The following is an 18,900-nucleotide window of genomic DNA, read 5'->3' on the forward strand; positions in this document are numbered from 1 at the left end:
ACAGGCAAAACAAGAATTAATGTGCATATTCTAGATAAATTTTTTGTGCTACCTGACAAAATATTATGCGGCCATAACACTTTACATAGAAATTACAACTTATTTTCTTAATCACAGAAGCATATTAAATTAGTTATAAAATTTATTACTAGGTAATGACACTATTACCACTCAACATGGGGAATAGTATCTACATATGCAGCTTATTATAAAATGTACTATGCAGGTTTGATATAAATACGTTAAAAATATCTTTGGAGAAATGATCTCTAAGCACTCTTTTAAGCACTGACTGATTTCAAAGCACTTACTAGAAATCTTAGTAATGTGGATACCAATAAGTTTTATGTAGTCAAGTACAAATGTCCAAAAAATGTCAATATCCTCTTGAATAAATATAATTTTGCTATTATCATGCATCATGTCAGAGTCCCTGTTGTATACTACAATACTAACTGTTTCATCAGCTTTAAATATAAAATATATATCACAGTTTATGATAATATTGGTAGAGAAAGAAATTTGTCCAGATGTCTAGTACCTTTCCTCCATCTTAATACCTTAGAACTGAGGTTGAAAACAATGTTACAGGAAGCAAATACCAGAAAATCATGTGAAACAGCTATCACATATTGGTTGATTCTGAATCAGCACTAAACTTTAAACTTACATTACTTCATTTTCTACTTTCTATACTAGAAATGAGATAAAAATACAATGCTTAGTTCATTGCTCAGAAGTCCTAAATGTTAGACAATGATGATTACTAAATGTAAACATCACAGCAATGTCTACAGTCAAGAAAAAGACTCCAAGATGCTTAGAAGCACAGGGGAGGTTATTTGCTTATGAACAGCATAATTTTAGCTTGCAATGCTATTTGTTCATGTACTTCAATAGTCTGGCTGCCATTCACACATACAGATTAACTGCAATGATTTGTGAAAGAAGCGTACCCAGTAATAACTTCTGCATTTTATCTTTAATAGTAATTATAATACCTTAATTACAATAATCTGGCAGAGATCACAAGCAAAGCTTTGATATCTCAGCACACCCAGTTCTCCTGCAACTATGGTACTCAAGCAGTACCACCCTCACATCCAGGAAAGAGGGGACACTACCACAAACCCTGCGTTTCAGAGGATCCTAGTATCGCAAATAGCCCAAACCAAATCTACCGAAGAACACGTGGATGCCTTCTGCCACTCGGATCTGAGGCTCACACTGACACAGTGTGATCCGTGACCCTGAACACCTACTCTCACAAGTAATACCCTTCAAGCCCCAAGGAAATGCTTGTCCACATCTCTTGCCCTCAAAATAAAAGGGGATTATGTCAGAATGCTCTGAAGGTTTATGGGCTACACTGCCACTGAAGGCAGAGATAGATACTGCTTTGGAGCTTTGGGGAGATTTGAGCCATGAAAGCACTTAGGTAAGAGAAAAGACAAATTAATTAACTTGGCAAATCCTTCCTCTCAGACATCATGAATGCAATAAATCCCTGCTTAACCAAGTATCATTTCCCAGTAGTGCCAAAGTCCATTTTATTGCTTCATGTTTTCATTTGTGGTTCTGGAGGTACTCACAAATTAACATGGTATTTCCAAAAGTTACACATGGCAGCTGAAGAGTATTTTCCATGTTACAAAATTCATAAATCTCTTGTGTTTGCCTTTTACATCAATAGATAATTTTGCGCATATTAAAAGAAAAATAACCTAAAAATAATTAGTTTTTAAAGTGTTTACATTTGCTTTAATTTATATTTTTATTAAAATGTATTCAAATTTTGGTGAAATAGCTAAAATATTTGATTGGTCAGTAAATTGCTCCAAATTTTATTAAAATCTTATTAACAAAATGAATATAATTAAAATAAAAATAGTATAGGCATAATTAACTAATTTTTAGAGTACTTAATAGCTTTAAATTTAAAATCAGAATATTGAAGATTAGAAAATTGTTGTAGGTGAGATCTTTTCTTACATAGAAGACTGGGAGCTTTGTTGAAAAGTTTTCTGTATAAAGTATCATGAATGTATAAAGTTAGAATTAACTCTGACCTTTCCAAGGTTACTCTGCTAAACTTTGTTGGACCCAAAACAGAATTCGTTATCTCCTGACTCCCAACCTTGTGCTCTTTCAATTCTGATTTAGGAAGATTTATAAAGTTCATCTTACATGGGATATTTAGGTTTACACTTGTAATTTCTTGACCTGAAGGTAATTCATATACAGCAAGAAGAAAATGGCCAACGACTTGATCGCCCTTAATGTGCTAGAAGTCCTTGCTTGGTATCCTTTCAAATTCAAAACCTCCAAAAGTAGACAGGATTGTCATGTTTACCTTAATTGTCTGCCCTTAACTTCTTGATACCCAGCACTGCAAGCTTTTAAAAATATGTATTGTGCCCTTGACATTTTAACAAAAGTTGTTCAAAACAATGTATAAGTCCAAGATATTCTTGTTAACTACTTTAAAAACATTGTAACAATGTTTGACAAGACATACAATGACTGCAAAAAATAATCCAATCAATCATTCGACATATACAAATAGAAAAAAATGCATGATGGGAATCTCAAATACTCTAGTACCTTGCTATTTCAAGACATTGCAAACATTTAAGTATAAAAGAAAATGATAAGCATTACATGTTACGTGTACACAAAATACCACAGGAACAGCTAATTCCACTCTACCACACCTCACAAAGAAAATGGAGTTAGTCAAAGACAGTCTAGAAGAAGTTTGGTAAGGCCCTGAGAGAACTGATGGATATGGATTAATTCCATGGGCATTCGTTTTCTCATCTATAAAACAATGGAGTTAGAGATGAGTAATCGCTGAGAACCTGTAACATTCTATGCAGGAGCCGTAGAGGAATGGCTGACTGTAAGACTCCTCAACCTGCTTCACTTAGAGCAGCTCAGCCATTATATGTTTTATGTATGTATCTAAAAAAGATTCTGGGACTTCCCTGGCAGTCCAGTGGTTAAGACTTTGCCTTCCAACACAGGGAGTTGCGGGTTCAATGCCTGGTCAGGGAGCTAAGATCCCACATGCCTTGAGGCCAAAAAACCAAAACATAAAACAGAAGCAATATTGTAACAAATTCAATAAAGACTTTAAAAATGGTCCACATCAAAAAAAAAATCTTTAATTAAAAAAAAAAGAAGAAGATTTTGCTGGCTTTAAAAGAATGTTTGAAAACTTAAAAAAATTATAGCATTGTGGAATTATATATGCCAAATTATGCTTACCTCAAAGCATGTCTAGCCTGCCAGGAGACTATCTCTATTAACAGCTAAGGAGCCTCTAAAGTAAGAAAACATCCTAAGGGAAAAAAAGGGCCATAGGTGCTGTAAGAAGGGAAAACGTCATCAGCATGTCTTGTTCCCTGGATGCCCCTGAGCCTCTGCTGAGTCTACCTCCTAGTTCTAACTGGGATTTGTCCCAGAGCTCTGGAAAGCAGATGCTATACCAAGACAAGAAAACAAGACGTTGCTCAAAAAATCTCTTTGAGACACTCAGAGTACAAGGCAGGAAAGCTTTGGAATCCATGTAGTGGATTATAATAAATACACTTTTTTGGGGTGGAAAGAGCTGGATTTACTAAGGTAACACAGAATGCAGCATGCTTCTGCAGAGCCCCAGAGAAAGCAACACACACCTGGCATACGAGGAATTCTGCACACCAGCACGGTTCACAGAGGTCCTATGTTATCAAGAGACAGTACTCACAGCACAAACATCAAATAGCAGCGGCCTCCCAGGAGGCAGAAGTGGATGTCACCAAACTGCTGTGGCTGCAAGAATATGAAAGCCGGGGCAGAAGAGAAAGGTAGATAGGACCAACTGGGCTCTTGAATATACAAGCAATGGGGAGAACGTTGACAGGGCAGAATCAGAAAAATACCAAAAACCATGTGAACATTCCTATACCATAATTTTGCCCCTGTTATGGTTAGGAAACATAATTTTATGACTGGCAGGTAATAGATGAAATAGCAAGTTGGAAAATACAACAACAAAGAGAAATGACTGGCCAACTTTGTTTACTGTACTTGATTTTTCGGAGGGAGTAAATTTGCTAGTTCGTTATTTCTCTTGCAGAGAGTTCAGTTCTTAGCATTATTTTGGAGACCATAAAAAACTACCTGTATCCAATTATTTGAAAAGATTTCACAGAGTACACCAAACAACATGAATGTTACTCTTCTGACTTTATGACAAAAATCAGAGACCAGGTCAAATCCTCTTTATTGTAATTATTTTTTCTTTCCCTGTCATAATTCTTGATTACACTTACAACATTTTCATCACTCAGCTCAAATGGATCTTTGTGTTTTTCTTGTTTAATGTCAATAAGTAAACAGCAAGACCTTCGACAAACATTTAAGACACATTCATGTCATAAAACTCAAGAAATAACAATCTCCATTTTCAAATTTCAACTAAATATTATTCTGGAAATGGTCCTGCATAACACTTGATGCTGTTTTTTTCTTGATGCTGAGTTTTTCAAAATCACCTAATGTGCTAACTCATGCCTCATTTCATATGAAGAAAGTTAAAAGTCCATTTAAATAGGGCGTAAATTTTCACAAACACTAAACTGCTCAAATGGCTCTCCTGGAAATTAAATTAACAGCCCATTTGATTTTCAACATGTTCACATTTTAGTCATGCCTATTTTTTAGCAACCATGCAAAAGCTCAACTCATGGTAAGTTACAGAGTCCTTCTAGAGACAGAATAAAAATTTTGAATTCTTTGACTTAACATTCTGGCAGGGATAGGGAGAGAAGGTAACAATATACTATATATGAAAAAGGGTTAATATTCCTACTAAATAAGGAATTCTCCTGCAAATTGATAATAAAGAAATGAATCTAATAAAAATGTAGATAAAGAACCCAGGCATTTAATTTATTATAAAGTGGCCATACCTCTTTGACCTGTCTAGATATTTATTACTAAAGGTATTGTAAAGATACTCTTACTACATAAGCAGATGTAACCTAAAATATTGCTCCATGCTTTGACTTTAAAGACATGGCAACATTTCACTGTATTCAGAACTGTTTTCTCTTCCTAATACTTGTCAAAAGTATCCTTATAATATGTGTGACCAACTGAAGACAATGATGCGTTAAAGTCTGTTTCTATTATGTATAAACTTCGTTAATGAAAACAGAATGACATAAATGTAATTTTCTCTTTCTAGTTTAAAATATTACTGTGCAGAAATCAGTCAACACAGCAAGCCTGAGACTGCTATCCTTAGAAGGGCCTGCTTTCAAGGCTGGCCATTTGCTGGCATCTGGGAACTTGAATTTGGGGAGGGGTCCCACCACTCTCTAACTGATAAGTATACCTAAACTGTTTGTACAAACATGCATTTTATATTGAACACCTACGTTCCTTCTAGGAGTCTGAAATTTTGGTACACACTAGATAAAGGGTGTCTATGTGACTAACTCTTGATAAAAACCCTGGACTTCTAGGCTCAGGTGAGCCTGTCTTGGAGAACCCAGCTGAGAGAGGAATTTTGGAAACCTGTGCCTGGTTTCCTCCAGACTTTGCCCCATGTGTCTTTTTCCTTTGCTAATTTTGCTTTGTATCCCTTTTATTGTAACAAATCATAGCCATGAATGTGACTATATGCTGAGTCCTGCGAGTCCTTTTAGCAAATCACCAAACCTGCCCTGGTCTTGGGAACTCAACATGATTACACTTTTCACCACTTTAGGAAAAGTAGATAAATAATCCATTTCAAGACTCATCAGAAATCTGTACCTCAACCTTTGCCCCCTATATGTGGTCAGGCACCAGGTCCTGTAGACTCTCTTTTTTTATATTACTTTCTCTCCATTTCCACCATACCAATCCCCTTGATTTCTTTCCAGTCACCACTCCCCTTATCGCCTCAAGCTCAGATTATGACAATGGTCTCTCATTCTGCTCTGGCTGCCTAACAAATTACAGTAAGTCCCCTACATATGAATGAGTTCCGTTCCAAGAGCACATTTGTAAGTCCAATTGGTTCGTAAGTCCAACAGTTAGCCTAGGTACCAAACTAACATGATTGGCTATATAGTACTGTATTGTAATAGGTTTATAATACTTTTCACACAAATGATACATAAAAAACAAACAAACACTAAAAAATAAACATTTTTCATCTTATAGTACAGTACCTTGAAAAGTACCATAGTATAGTGCAACATCTGGCATACAGGGGCTGGCATCGAGTGAACAGGCAAGAAATAAAGATACTGTACTACTGTACTCTACACAGTACTGCAGAGTAAAGCACATAAAAGCACAACCACCTGTAGAGGATGCACACATGTGACAATGTATGCCAGACACATGAACTAGCTCACGTGACTGGACACATGAATGCATGTTTGCATCTTTGAAAGTTCACAACTTGAAGGTTCGTATGTAGGGGACTGACTTACTACAGATGGGGTGGCTTAAACAACAAAAATTTATTTCTCACAGTTCTGGAGGCCAGGAAGTCCAAGATCAAGGTGCTGACCAATTTACTTCCTGGAGAGAGCTCTCTTCCTGACTTGAAGACAGTTACCTTCTTAGTGTGTCCTTACACAGTAGACAGAGAGCACTCTGGTATCTCTTCCTCTTCTTATAAGGGAGCCAGCCCTATCATATTAGGGTCCCACCCTTATGACCTCATTTAATCTTTACCACTTTCTCACAGGCTTATTTCTAAATACAGTCACACTGGGTGTTAGAGTTTCAACACATGAATTTGGGGCCTGTGTGTGTGTGTGTGTGTGTGTGTGTGTGTGTGTGTGTGTGTGTGTGTGTGTAAGATAAACACTCAGTCTATAACATTCTCCTATCTGGTCTCTCTGCCTTCTGTAATAAATTCTGCATTCTGCAGCCAGATTAAGCTTCCTAGGAGACTGTAGTCACCAAGGAGGGATCTCCAACATCTATGGTATACAGAACAAGTACTTAATCTGGCGACCACAGAGTCAACATCTAACATCAGAATGGGATTTACTTTGGAGGTCAATAAATTAGAGTAGTCTGTATCAGTATTTAGTTCTGATTTGGATATGTTCAAATTTTTTCAAGAATATTAATTGCCTAGTATTAAATTCTAATAAATACCTACTTTTCTAAGATATTGTCTAACTTAGCAAAATTTCTAATATATGAAGAACTTATCATCTTCCTAAATAAATTACTCCCTAATAGGTATACTGGGTATTTGAAAGCAAGCTGAATATTTTACCTTCCTTCCCTGTTAAGAGAAGGTGAACATTGTCTTAATATCAATTTTGTATCTCCAGTCTAAGTCACGTCATAGTCTTACAATAAACTTTTTTAATTGAACTAGAAAGGAATATTAATTCTTCAAGACAATATACCGTCAGTAAAATAATCATATTCAATCAAAAAGGAGCCTCAGCAAAATGACAGCTAAGTGCTAAGTATAACTGAATTTAAACACAAAAAACTACATAGAACAGGAATAAATTTTTTAAATCCTAGTGAATCTTTCTCAAAGAAATCCATGCAAAGTGGCTAAAATGCCCTTGTACTGAAACAATCAGTATCAATACATCAAGATTTTTTTTCTACATTTCTGCTACATGTAAGCCACTGTGCTAATTAGTTACTTCGGTGGATACATAAAAGCTTAATACATAGTGTCAGCCCTCTTAACTCTTGACTAGGAAAATACGACAAATATAAAGGGAAAATCCAACTTCTGAGGCTAGTTAACTTGGCTAGGGCACAATGCCAATGAAGTCATTGGTTTAATCTATGATAATTGGTATGCTCTGTTCCCTAAACACTGTGTTCTAGAACGTCCCTGAATTCAAGGAGGGCCAGGCATTACAACATGGATGTAGCTGATGATAGGCGAGAAAAAGGTGTATGAATACATGAAATGGTACCTATTCTGTGAGATGGGGTGATGCTGAGCCAGGACATTTTGGTAGGTACCTGCCAAATGCAGTAGTGGTCCTATGCAACTGGTAAGAGCATGAAGGTGGGTCATGCTGTAGAGAGAACTTTATCATACAACTAGAGTCAAGAAATGATCAAACACACAAGGCATGCTTGGGTTGAAGTTCTGTGTACCAGAGAGAGCTCTGCTCTTGTAGGTCTGGAATAAATAGAGCTTTTTTTCTTCTCTAGGCAACTTAGTTCTATAGTATTTGGCTCTCTTAGGCTTCAAAAGGTAAGTAAGGTCTGTTTGGAAGTGACAGTCCCCAGTGAAGGCAGCTGAGCCACTTCCCAGGATGCTGTCGGAAACTGGAACTGAGTGAAATTTTGTTTCCTTTCAGTATTGGTCTAGTGAGCAATTATGATGTACCTGTTTTGTTCCAGTCCAATAGATTTAGAAAATAGTGCATGTTTGGTTCCAACTCACATTGACACAATTAGTGTCTTAAAACTGATTAGTTTGGGACTTAAGTGGGACAGAGCACTTATGGTAAGGGATTCCTTCTGCAGAGCCCCAAGATCCAGCCTCTCCCCAGGACAGACACTTTTAGCAAAATTTAATACAGCGACTCTCAATCTTCGAAGTGCAAAAAGAAATACTTAGTCAAAAATTCAGGTTCCAAAAAAAGCACATGAAAAGATGCTCAACATTGCTAAATATTAGAGAAATTCAAATCAAAACTATCAATACAATGAAGTATCACCTCACAGCAGTCAGAATGGCCATCATCAAAAAGTCTACAAACAATAAATGCTGGAGAGGGTGTGGAGAAAAGGGAACCCTCCTACACTGTTGGTGGGAATGTAAATTGGTGCAGCCACTATGGAGAACAGTATGGAGGTTCCTTAAAAAGCTAAAAAGAGAACTATGATATGATAAAGCAATCCCACTCCTGGGCATTGCTAGGAGTAGGAGTAATATACGATGGAATATTACTCAGCCATTAAAAATATTGCCAGTTGCAACAACATGGATGGACCTAGAGATTACCATACTAAGTGAAGTAAGTCAGACAGAGAAAGACAAATATCTTAAAAAACTAAAAACAGAGCTACCATATGATCCAGCAATCCCACTCCTGGGCATATACCCAGAGAAAACCATAATTTGAAAAGATACATGCACCCCAATGTTCATTGAAGCACTATTTACAATAGCCAGGACATGGAAGTAACCTAAATGTCCATCAACAGAGGAATGGATAAAGAAGATGTAGTACATATATATACAATGGAATATTACTCAGCCATAAAAGAAGAACGAAATAATGCCATTTGCAGTAACATGGATGGACCTAGAGATTGTCATACTGAGTGAAGGAAGTCAGACAGAGAAAAACAAATATCATATGACATCACTCAGATGTGAAATCTAAAAAAATGGTACAAATGAACTTATTTACAAAACAGAAATAGAGTCACAGATGTAGAAAACAAACTTATGGTTACCAAAGGGGAAATGTGTGTGTGTGGAAAGGGGGGAATTAGGAGCTTGGGATGAACATACACACACTACTATATATAAAACAGATAACCAACAAGGACCTACTGTATAGCACAGAGAACTTTACTCAATATTCTGTAATAACCTAAATGAGAAAAGAATCTGACAAAGAATGAATATATGTATATGTATAACTGAATCACTATGCTGTACACCTGAAACGAACACAACATTGTAAATCAGCATACTCCAATAAAATTTTTTTTAAAAATTCAGGTTCCAGAGACCCACATCCCAAATATTCTGATGTAGTGGTTCTAAGGTGGTTTCAGGGAATCCTCAGTTCTAATAAGCACTACCAGCAAATCTGATGTAAACTGTTCATAGTCTACACTTTCGGGAAATGCTAGATTAGTGATTAATTCACATCAGAAAAGACCTTATTTATTAGAAAGTAGTAAAGATATCTTTGCTAGAAATATATAGGCAACAACATGAAACCTTCTGATATTTGGTAACCAAAATAAAACCCTTTATCACCAATGTATCTCTGTAAAATTATATATACACACAAATATTTGAGCCTACTACCTAGGACAATAAATCAAAGCAGCACTTACCTGACATTCAGCAATTTATGAGACGCTGTTTACAGTCACAACTGTCTTTTTCTAATATCAGATAAAAAGACATAAGCATAAACACACACAAGCATGTTTGGTATAGTTACCTCAAATAAGTATGCTCTGTTCTTAGACTTTGTGTAAAACACTCTGCTAGTAGCATCTAGAAATTCAGGGGAAAGAATCATAAATTCTTAGAAATATTCAAGCATAACTCCAAAATAATTAGCAGTGTAATCTAATCAAAAGCAAAAATATTCTCATTTTTGTATAGCACTCACCTATAAATCCAAGATATTCAGTGTGTCTACAAATACTTACTGAACACCTACCCCATACAGGGTGCTGCTTTGGGTGACAGGGATACAGTGATGAATGTGACAAAGTCCCTGTCCCCATGGAATGTAAGGTTCTACAAAGAGGAAATTGGAATGATTTTACATATATATGTCAATGTCTATTCTTTCTCCTCCAGGTTTTTAAAATTTTTTTCTTTAGATTCTTTAAGGTAATAATGTCCAATGCTAGCCTAAGGAACTAACCACTATTTAAAATTCACTGTGTGATATTTATACCACAATATCTGTCTATTCCATCATATGGATCCTGCTTAATTTTATCTCATCAATCATATTTGTTTACACTCAAAGTAGCTAGTAACTATTATATATTATCCTATAACACTGCAAGATTATAAAAACAATGTAGAATGTGAATCCATCATTGAACAATGATCAGGATGAATTATTATAAAAAAATAAAGCACATTTTAAATATATAAAATTTTGTTTGTCAATTATATCTCAATAAAGCTGGGGGGAAAAGATGGTAAAATTGGGATATCAGAGAATAAGGATAATGCCTATTTTATTTCAATATTTTAAAGTAATTTTTTATAAATATGGTTGACAGAAAGATGAAATAAACTATTAGAAGTTGTGATGTACCACACAAAAAAATTTTAAAAAGCAGAATTATCTAGTATAAAATCAGCCAACCAGTACTTTTTTTGTGTGTGTGTAAAACTCTCTTGCAGAATTTTATCATTAGGTCATTAGATAAACTGGAGCACCATGGTATCTCTCACACACAAAAGAAGAATTCTAAAATTTCTATTCATTTATCCTTATTCATATATATCAGGTTTGTGTAATCTTTAGATTTAGAAATACAAAAGAAACTTTTAAAATACAATGTACTGAAAGGATGTTCAACATCACCAATCATTAGAGAAATGCAAATCAAAACTACAATGAGGTATCACCTCACACCAGTCAGAATGGCCATCATCAAAAAATCTACAAACAATAAATGCTGGAGAGGGTGTGGAGAAAAGGGAACCCTCTTGCACTGTTGGTGGGAATGTAAATTGATACAGCCACTATGGAGAACAGTATGGAGGTTCCTTAAAAAACTAAAAATAGAACTACCATACGACCCAGCAATCCCACTACTGGGCATATACCCTAAGAAAACCATAATTCAAAAAGAGTCATGTACCAAAACGTTCATTGCAGCACTATTTACAATAGCCAGGTCATGGAAGCAACCTAAATGTCCATTGACAGACGAATGGATAAAGAAGATGTGGCACATATATCCAATGGAATATTACTCAGCCATAAAAAGAAATGAAATTGAGTTATTTGTAGTGAGGTGGATGGACCTAGAGACTGTCATACAGAGTGAAGTAAGTCAGAAAGAGAAAAACAAATACCGTATGCTAACACATATATATGGAATCTAAAAAAAAAAAAATGGTTCTGAAGAACCTAGGGGCAGGACAGGAATAAAGACTCAGACATAGACAATGGACTTGAGGACATGGGGAGGGGTAAGGGTAAGCTGGGATGACGTGAGAGAGTGGCGTGGATATATATACACTACCAAATGTAAAACAGATAGCTAGTGGGAGGCAGCCACATAGCACAGGGAGATCAGCTCAGTACTTTGTGACCACCTAGAAGGGTGGGACAGGGAGGGTGGGAGGGAGACACAAGAGGGAGGAGATATGGGGATATATGTATATGTATAGCTGATTCACTTTGTTATAAAGCAGAAACTAACACAACATTGTAAAGCAATTATACTCCAATAAAGATGTTAAAAAATAAATAAATAAAATAAAATACAATGTATTGTAGAGAAGTATGATAAAGAAAGGCAAAAATTGACCTTAAATCACAATCAAAATATTTCAGATACAAAAACACTAAAATAACCTCTTTATAATATATATATCCCACATTTATAACTGTTAAATGGCCAGAAAACAAAACTCATGACCAAGAAGTTCTCTTCCAACTCTAAGAGTACATGATTCTATAATATCTCTAAAATGCTAAAGATTTCCTATCTAGGAAAATTTGCCAACTTTAGTGATGATCCTCATCAATTCTCTGACTTTGAAAATCTCCTCTACAGCAACCCTCTATTAGTTTCCCAAGGATAGATGCCTAACAAAAGAAAAGAATAGTGGTTTCAGGTTAACTGCCAAATAAAAGGGGAAACAGAGAGGCAACGGAAAGGAAATAGAGTGGAACAGACAAAACTGGATTCAAATTCTATAGATTCCACTACTTAATAGATGTGAGATGATGTAGGTATTTACATTTCAAGGCTCAATTTCCTTGCCTGTGAAATAGACTTACTAAAAGAGTTGAATAAAATAATATATGAAGATGCTTTCATAATGCTTGTCACAGAGTAGCTGTGTTGTAAGTGCTATTTCTCTTCCCCGCTATAATTTTATTTGAAGTATAGTTGATTTACAATGTTGTACTCCCCGCTATAATTTTATTCTCTGTGCTAACAGAGATGAGAACCATGCTAATGAAATACCCAAGCAACCTGCAAATTTACTTTCAGCATCCCATGCCCATGCCTCACTTTCAGCTAGGCTTGAACAAAGATAAACCAAGGTAGCTATTAAAAGATCAGTATTATTGCTAACCTTTGAGAAATTGTGGACCAGCAAAAAGATGATAAATAACTAGAAAGAAGATAAAGTTTAAGCTGTAAATCAGAAAATACGGATTTCAGATAAAGTAAGTTTGATGCTTCATCTAGTAAAATTCTAGACAGATGGCTTATAAAACTTAAGAAACAAAGATGTTTCACTGTGCCCATCACTGAGGAAAAAATGGCAACAATCTAGCTATGATTACCTTTGTGTATGCGCACATGCATTTAAAGGGTTTTAGATCTAGCAAACCTGAGACAGAATACATTTAATTTCTGCAGGGCTGGACACAACAATGACTACAGTTGCTGTTGCTAATATTTATTGGACTCTTTTATATGACAGGCACTATGATAGGTGATTTACATTCATTATCTCATGTACCCCCATGAAGCAAGTATAATTATTAGGAAACCAAGGTTCAGAGAGGTTAGGTAACATGCCCAGTACTACACAGATAACGACAGACAAAATGAAAAGTTAAAACCCAAGTCAGTTTGACTCTGGAATGCAGGCTGAATGACTATGTTTCACTCTCTTTAGCAAACATCTCATGAAATAATTGAACATAAAAGGGAAAAATGGGAACTAGATATTAACACTAGATAAAATGGGAACTAGATATTAGGTAGAGTTAGAGGTAGACACACAACTACACTCAAAATGTGCTAATTAAATAAAGTATAAGCCATTTAGAAGGAACCTTTTTAGTAAGTTCCCTTCTTGCTATTCTGCTTACATCATGATTCCTAACTTGAAGGACAACAGAAAAGGTAAGCTTCTCAAATCTATAACAAGATTCAAAAATATCACATAAAACTAGAAGGAAGGGCTAGTAAGATTAAATTTTACAGGGATGACTATAAAGCCCTGCAATTAGGTTCAATAAATTAATTTTCCAAGTTCCGGATATGAAAAATCTGGTTGAAGAATAGTTAAAAAATGACAGACCTTAAAAAGTTCACTACAAACCTAGGATGACCCTGCTGTTGAAACAGCTAAGTATATATCTGGGACCACACTAATGAAAGCACACTGTATAGATATGGCAACTACTAGTCCCACTGTACTATGTAAGAGCACACTGGGCCAGAGAATGCCGTGCCTCTAAGTCCAACAATAACCCCAGAGATCTAAATTTCTGTGTCTTCCTTTTTAATAGTGGCCTTACTGATGCTGTAGTCTATTTGGCTCTATCTCACATATAATGTCCTCTGTCTACCTTCCTATGTACACAGAGGACATTAGCAGGTCCGAAGTCCATCATTACAGGGATCTGAAAAGTGCCAAAGGCCAGGCATGTTGTTGTGGTGGAGGGCAACCAAGATGATGAAACATTTGGAAACCAAAGTAAGTGGAGAAGTCGCCTCCCATCTCCATGCCCACTTTCTCCTATAACCCTGTTTTATTTTCTTCATGGCATTTATCATAATCCAAAATTATCTTATATTTTACTTGTCAGTGTCTTAATCTGGAATACTTTTTGTTTACCTCTATTTGGACATAAGCCCTATGAGAAAAGAGAGCTAGTCATTCTTGTTCACCACCATATTGCAAGTATTTCAAACTGACTTGCACCTAAGAGGTACTAAATAAATATCTGCTGAATGAACAAATGAACAAAGTGTGGGGAAATAAAGATGTTTAATCTGGGAAGAGGAGGAAGATATAAGAGCAGTTTTCATATATGAGAAGACCTGTATCGAAAAAAGGAAAAGACTTATTTCTGTTTTCTCCAGAAAGATGACATAGGATCAAATGGTGGACATTTCAAGAAAAAAGATTTGGGCTCACTATTAGGAAACATCTTCTAAGTCATACAGCTGTCTAACAATTAAAAAGGCCACCTTACGAACTTTCCTCAACATAATAAAGGCCATATATGACAAACCCACAGCCAAGATTGTCCTCTATGGTGAAAAACTGAAACCATTTCCACTAAGATCAGGAACAAGAGAAGGTTTCCCACTCTCACCACTATGATTCAACATAGTTTTGGAAGTTTTAGCCACAGCAATCAGAGAAGAAAAAGAAATAAAAGGAATCCAAATCAGAAAAGAAGAAGTAGAGCTGTCACTGTTTGCAGATGATATGATACTATACATAGAGAATCCTAAAGATGCTACCAGAAAACTACTAGAGCTAATCAATGAATTTGGTAAAGCAGCAGGATACAAAATTAATGCACAGAAATCTCTTACATCCCTATACACTAATGATGAAAAATCTGAAAGAGAAATTAAGGAAACACTCCCATTTACCATTGCAACAAAAAGAATAAAATATCTAGGAATAAACCTACCTAAGGAGACAAAAAAGAAATATAGTTTTCTGTATGCAGAAAACTATAAGACACTGATGAAAGAAATTAAAGATGATACAAATAGACGGAGAGATATACCATGTTCTTGGATTGGAAGAATCAACATTGTGAAAATGACTCTACTACCCAAAGCAATCTACAGATTCAATGCAATCCCTATCAAACTACCACTGGCATTTTTCACAGAACTAGAACAAAACATTTCACAATTTGCATGGAAACGCAAAAGACCCCAAATAGCCAAAGCAATCTTGAGAAAGAAAAATGAAGCTGGAGGAATCAGGTGCCCTGACTTCAGACTATACTACAAAGCTACAGTAATCAAGACAGTATGGTACTGGCACAAAAACAGAAATACAGATCAATGGAACAGGATAGAAAGCCCAGAGATAAACCCATGCACATATGGTCACCTTACCTTTGATAAAGGAGGCAAGCATATAGAGTGGAGAAAAGACAGTCTCTTCAATAAGTGGTGCTGGGAAAACTGGACAGGAACATGTAAAAGTATGAAATTAGAACACTCCCTAACACCATACACAAAAATAAACTCAAAATGGATTAAAGACCTAAATGTAAGGCCAGACACTATCAAACTCTTAGAGGAAAACGTAGGCAGAACACTCTTTGATATAAATCACAGCAAGATCCTTGTTGACCCACCTCCTAGAGAAATGGAAATAAAAACAAAAATAAACAAATGGGACATAATGAAACTTAAAAGCTTTTGCACAGCAAAGGAAACCATAAACAAGACCAAAAGACAACCCTCAGAATGGGAGAAAATATTTGCAAATGAAGCAACTGACAAAGGATTAATCTCCAAAATTTACAAGCAGCTCATGCAGCTCAATATCATAAAAACAAACAACCCAGTCCAAAAATGGGCAGAAGACCTAACTAGACATTTCTCCAAAGAAGATATACAGACTGCCAACAAACACATGAAAGAATGCTCAACATCATTAATCATTAGAGAAATGCAAATCAAAACTACAATGAGATATCATCTCACACCAGTCAGAATGGCCATCATCAAAAAATCTACAAACAATAAATGCTGGAGAGGGTGTGGAGAAAAGGGAACCCTCTTGCACTGTTGGTGGGAATGTAAATTGATACAGCCACTATGGAGAACAGTATGGAGGTTCCTTAAAAAACTAAAAATAGAACTACCATACGACCCAGCAATCCCACTACTGGGCATATACCCTGAGAAAACCATAATTCAAAAAGAGTCATGTACCACAGTGTTCATTGCAGCTCTATTTACAATAGCCAGGACATGGAAGCAACTAAGTCTCCATCAACAGATGAATGGATAAAGAAGATGTGGCACATATATACAATGGAATATGACTCAGCCATAAAAAGAAATGAAATTGAGTTATTTGTACTGAGGTGGATGGACCTAGAGTCTGTCATACAGAATGAAGTAAGTCAGAAAGAGAAAAATATATACAGTATGCTAACACATAGATATGGAATCTAAGGGGAAAAAAAATGGTCATGAAGAACCTAGGGGCAAGACGGGAATAAAGACACAGACCTACTAGAGAATGGACTTGAGGATATGGGGAGGGGGAAGGGTAAGCTGGGACAAAGTGAGAGAGTGGCATGGACATATATACACTACCAAACATAAAATAGATGGCTAGTGGGAAGCAGCCACATAGCACAGGGAGATCAGCTCGGTGCTTTGTGACCACCTAGAGGGGTGGGATAGGGAGGGTGGGAGGGAGGGAGATGCAAGAGGGAAGAGATATGGGAACATATGTGTATGTATAACTGATTCACTTTGTTATAAAGCAGAAACTAACACACCATTGTAAAGCGATTATAATCCAATAAAGATGTTAAAAAAAAAAAAAAAAGAAGTCACCTTACAAGTCACAAAAGGATTCCTAGGTGTGTCCATAAGTTATCAGGTAAACTAAATCTCCTATGATTTAAAGTATTTACATTAAGAATATAATAAAACCATACATGAAGACTGAAAGAAATTGATCTAAGTGGGGTTACTCAGAGACAGTATCTTAAAAGACAGTAAAGAAAAAATCAGTACAAATTGGATTCTGAATGAAATGGAGAATGAGGGAGAAGAAAAAGTCCTGATAGTCTTTTATTCAATGAGCATTTATTAAATACACAGAGCTATAATGTGGAGATCTAGGAAGATACTAGGAAGGTCCCAATGAAATCAATAAGAAAACAAAACAAAACAAAAGGAGATGGTCAGTTTAAGGAATAAGAGTTGGCAATAATGAATTCCCTTTGTAATTGTTTGGGTTTCAAATTTTAGGAGAAATCCAGAGTAAAAAGGCAAAATATACATGACTGGAAAGTAGGTACAAGGCCAGATTTAAAGAGCTCCATTTAAAAATACTTGCTAAAAGAATGGTACTTCAGTCCCTGAGAATGGATGAGCTTTCTGCGGAAATATTCAACGGGAACAATAAATGAAGGACAAGGAGAGCATCAAAATTATAGCTCTGTAAGAATCATTCTTAAATGCCATCTAATCATTCATTTGTCCTCAGGCAGAAGTCCACTTAAATAAAAACTCCAAAGGTTATTATCATTCACCTTCTTAAAATCTCCACTAAAATGCATTCTTAAAAGTCTTCCTGCAAAATATGTTCCAAACAGTAAAGATATCTGCATTAAAATCTTTCCATATTTTAAATGTAGTTATGGAATACAAATGGTAAATTTTCTTACAGTAAATGCTATCACATAATCATATATTAAATTATATTTTGACTTGCTAAATAAATAAGCAGAAGGACTTAAACACTTTTTTCTTGGCCTTTTAAAAATTTATAATTCAATATATAAGCTTAGAAAATAACATATTCTCTTCTAACAAGTCCAAAATATCTATCTGTATTATAACAAATTAAGAACTTCTTAAACAGTGAAAAAAGGTTTCTGCATTTCCATAAATGCCCCAGTGTTCTAAAATAAACAGTAACTTTCTGCATCAACTTAAGACAATATAATTAATGAAATTTACATTATGAAGATCTAGTTGTTGCTTTTAAACCAAATTGAGAAATTTACATTATGAAGATCTAGTTGTTGCTTTTTATCCAAATTGTGATTTGTTGCTGTTGTTATTGTTAATTCTCTTCTCAACCTTACCCAATCATAAACAAGGTTAAAAGAATAATAAAAATTACAGGAAAAGTAGGTTTTAAAAGTTGTATAGCATCTTTGTAATTTAGCCACTTGGAAGTCTGGAAACTACAAAATTAAGTATTTTGCAATTAGAAGTCAGGAAGAAAAAGGAGAGGCAAATGTTCAACATTCTTATCAAAATATTATATCACTAAAACTGTTTAGAAGAAATCAATATAAGTGGTAAGGTAAGGTGTATTTGAAGTAAAAGGTCTACTGCTGTAAAAATAACAGGTCTAATCTAATCAAAAGGCCTACATTCAGTTATTTCTACAAACATAAAAAGAACTGAATGACTCCCCTTGGTGAATACTATAGGAAATTGTATCCCACCAATATCCTAAAACATTTACACTATATATATATA

The 18,900-nt window shown here is 35.4% G+C and overlaps 1 protein-coding gene across 9 annotated transcripts in view; it reads right to left on the reverse strand.

The window, feature by feature from the left end:
- RABGAP1L (RAB GTPase activating protein 1 like) overlaps window positions 1–18,900 on the reverse strand; it is a 789,965-nt gene that overhangs the window by 421,506 nt on the left and 349,559 nt on the right. The gene's annotated exons all lie outside the window — the stretch shown is intronic.

The sequence above is a fragment of the Balaenoptera borealis genome, assembly GCF_965194805.1.
Source record: "Balaenoptera borealis genome assembly, chromosome: 1".
Classification (NCBI taxonomy): domain Eukaryota; kingdom Metazoa; phylum Chordata; class Mammalia; order Artiodactyla; family Balaenopteridae; genus Balaenoptera; species Balaenoptera borealis.